This window comes from Triticum aestivum, chromosome 2D, assembly GCF_018294505.1.
Source record: "Triticum aestivum cultivar Chinese Spring chromosome 2D, IWGSC CS RefSeq v2.1, whole genome shotgun sequence".
In the NCBI taxonomy this organism is placed as follows: Eukaryota; Viridiplantae; Streptophyta; class Magnoliopsida; order Poales; family Poaceae; genus Triticum; species Triticum aestivum.
In genome coordinates this window covers 396,193,869-396,198,056 of record NC_057799.1, presented here as the reverse complement: position 1 = coordinate 396,198,056, position 4,188 = coordinate 396,193,869, and positions in this window count along the sequence as shown.

Genomic DNA, 4,188 nt, shown 5'->3' with positions numbered 1-4,188 from the left:
TCACTCCCCGGCAACGGTGCCAGAAAAGAGTCTTGATGACCCACAAGTATAGGGGATCTATCATAGTCCTTTCGATAAGTAAGAGTGTCGAACCCAATGAGGAGCAGAAGGAAATGATAAGGGGTTTTTAGCAGGGTATTCTCTGCAAGCACTGTAATTATAGGTAATAGATAGTTTTTGTGATAAGATAATTTGTAACGAGCAACAAGTAACAAAAGTAAATAAAGTGCAGCAAGGTGGCCCAATCCTTTTTTTAGCAAAGGACAAGCCTGGACAAACTCTTATATAGAGAAAAGCGCTCCCGAGGACACATGGGAATTATCGTCAAGCTAGTTTTCATCACGTTCATATGGTTCGCGTTCGGTACTTTGATAATTAGATATGTGGGTGGACCGGTGCTTGGGTGCTGCCCTTACTTGGACAAGCATCCCACTTAGGATTAACTCCTATTGCAAGCATCCGCAACTACAAAAGAAGTATTAAGGTAAGCCTAACCATAGCATGAAACATATGGATCCAAATCAGCCCCTTACGAAGCAACGCATAAACTAGGGTTTAAGCTTCTGTCACTCTAGCAACCCATCATCTACTTATTAATTCCCAATGCCTTCCTCTAGGCCCAAATAATGGTGAAGTGTCATGTAGTCGACGTTCACATAACACCACTAGAGGAAAGACAAGATACATCTCATCAAAATATCGAACGAATACCAAATTCACATGACTACTAATAGCAAGACTTCTCCATGTCCTCAGGAACAAACGTAACTACTCACAAAGCATATTCATGTTCATAATTAGAGGAGTATTAATATGCACATAGGACCTGAACATATGATCTTCCACCAAATAAACCAACTAGCATCAACTACAAGGAGTAATCAACACTACTAGCAACCTACAGGTTCCAATCTCAGACTTAGAGACAAGAGTTGGATACAAGAGATGAACTAGGGTTTGAGAGGAGATGGTGCTGGTGAAGATGTTGATGGAGATTGGCCCCCTCCCGATGAGAGGAGCGTTGGTGATGACGAGGACGATGATTTCCCCCTCCCGGAGGGAAGTGTCCCCGGCAGAACAGCTACGCCAGAGCCCTAGATTGGTTCCGCCTCGTGGCGGCGGAGTCTTGTCCCGAAAGCTTGCTTATGATTTTTTCTCAGACGAAAGACTTCATATAGCAGAAGATGGGCACCGGAGGGCCACCAGGGGGCCCACGAGGCAGGGGGCCCGCCCAGTGGGGTAGGGCGCGCCCCACCCTCGTGGCCAGGGTGTGGGGCCCCTCTGGTATTTTCTTCGCTCAATATTTTTTATTATTTCCAAAAATAATTTCCGTGGAGTTTCAGGACTTTTGGACTTGTGCAGAATAGGTCTCTAATATTTGCTCCTTTTCCAGCCCAGAATTCCAACTGCCGACATTCTCCCTCTTTATGTAAACCTTGTAAAATAAGAGAGAATAGGCATAAGTATTGTGACATAATGTGTAATAACAGCCCATAATGCAATAAATATCAATATAAAAGCATGATGCAAAATGGATGTATCAACGACCTCGTACGCCGCACTGGAGCCGGTCCACCGTCGTCATCGTACACGGAGCCTCTTCCCCGGCACCGTCTTCCACAGTCTCGGATATGCTTCCCGGAAGCCGACGCCAAGCGCAGAAGCACCACCGTCGTGGACAATGAACTGACTCCCGTTGCTGACCATGATGCACAGAGGCCGCCGCGACCATAGTTCTCCTCCTCGATTGGTAATGTGTGTATTGAATCATTTAGCAGTACACGTGCAGTTCCAATTTTGTTCATACCTACCCTTCAAATTTCCTGGTTGCTATTGTTCCCGTAAAAGTAATTGGTTATAGCCTCCGTTGTCCAAAATAATATCAGCTTGTAATTGTGCGTCGCTCCTGTATCGCGCTGTGCTTGGGTAGGTTCTTCATCTGCAACCAGTAGTGTGGCAAATGATGGAAAGCTTTTTAGAACTAGCAAGATGCCCATGCGTTGCACGGAACATCAAGAAGCATTTGTATGAGTTGTTTATCTTGTAGGAGAAAAGGATGAATGAGGGAAGCCCTTATTTGCAAATCTGGAGAGGGGTGTGGGTATCTTTCTGCAAAATTGCCATAGTTTCCTTCCTATCCGTCGGATATAAATCAGACGACCTATATTGCAGGATGGCAGTGTAACGACCCGACCTCAAACGGTCAAGTCTCTGTGCTTCAGTGTCATCCCTGGATCGGTAATGCTGGCACACACAGTACTCGAAGGATTTATAACAGAGTAGCAATCACACACTTATTACATCGAATGTCTCAGAAGAGAACTTATTACAATAATTATGGCTTAAGGCCATCTAATGCGATAGCAGCGGAAGGCTTGGAAGATAAAGTGAGTCCATCAACTCCAACGGCATAGCTGAGCTGCACGGCAACGACCTAACGAACCTTACTCCTCGTCTGAAAAGTCTGCAACATAATACGTTGCAGCCCGGAAACGGGTCAGCACATGGAATATGCTGGCAATATAACACAGTGGAGCAAGAACAGAATAATGCTATCACTACATGCATATTTGGCTGGTGGAAAGCTCTATGGTTATAGTTTTTGCGAAAAGCCAATTTTTCCCTACAACAAAGGAATAAGTTTTATTTTAACTATCATGGTAGTTGAAACATCATTGAGAAGGTTCCTCCAACTCAATCCCAATTAAAGTAGTTATCAACCCAACAATATTAATTTAGAGTGATGAGATACTTAGGATACTCCAAGTACTAGATACTCAAGATTGTCCATAACCGGGGACACGGCTAACCATGATTAGATTGTACACTCTGTAGAGGTTTGCGCACTTTTCCCCACAAGACTCGATCTCCTCCGTTGGATTTCTCGCACTACATGGTGTTTGAGAAATGGATGACCAAGAGACAGTCTTTCAAAAACATTAACTCTTTACTCCGGGCAGACCATACCAAACCTACATCCCTCTACCTGCTAATCCACCTCTTCAAGAGCTCACACAACTTACTCAACTATGCTAGAGCCCATAATAGCTTGTGGCTGCACACGGAAGTTTCTAGCATGAAAATATCTCAGTTCCCTTTGAGCCTGGGTGGCGGACCTTAGGATGATCACACGGGTACTCCGGGATATCCTAGGACAACACTGGATTCTCCAGGTGCCCGACAAGCAATCCACCCAGATGTGTATTTAAGTTGCCACCTTAGTTGAACCATTAATTAACAATCTCACATCTGTCATGGATTCACTCACCCAAACCACGTCTACGAGCATAGCATAGCAGTATAAGCAATACGTAGAAGTAACTCCCAAGGGTTTGAATATAACAGGGCAATAGGTTCTACCTCATCAACTACTTCCCAACCCACATGTTAATCATATCCTAATCATGCAATGTTTGAGGATTGGAACTAATGCATAAAAACTGGGTATGAAAAGAGTATGATCAATGTGTTACTTGCCTTGCTGACGATCCGCAAAACCTAGGGACTCGTAGAAGCACGCTTCGCACTTCGGGAATTCTATCGCAAACAAACAATAGCATACATAAGCAATCAAGAAAAGATGCACGGGAAAAACTCAAATAAGAAGAATTGACCAGAAAGTTCAACTTAAGAACTCCGGTTTGCGAAAAGAATCAAATCAAACGGAGCAACGAAACTCAAACTGCGAAAGAAACAAGATCCGTTTACTAATCTGAACTAAAGTCAAATTTTTACAGTACCAAAATCTTGTTCAAGTTGATTAAACAGAAAGAGGGTTTCGAGACGAAGATCTAGGCGCTTGAATCGCCTGATTCCGATAAACGAGCGAAAAGATAAACTAAAACAAAAATCGGATCAGAAATCGCGATCGAAAATAATCGCGGAAAATCCGAGAAAAAGAAAAACTGACGAACAGGCTAACGAACGAACGTTCGTTGTCTGTAACTAACGAGTGAAAACCGTTCGTTAAAACGAATGTGCGGACGAACGTCCGCTAAATAAACTAAACCGTGAAAATCGGCGAACCGATCTAAAAAAACAAAACTAGGGTTTAAAAAAACGACGATTTTTACCTAAACCAAAAAAAAAGAACGGCGAGATCGGATCGGCGGCGGCTCCGGCGGGGCGGGGTGGGGCTGCGGGTGGTGCGGCGAGGCGGCGGTGGTGCGGCGGCGGCGCGGTGGTGCG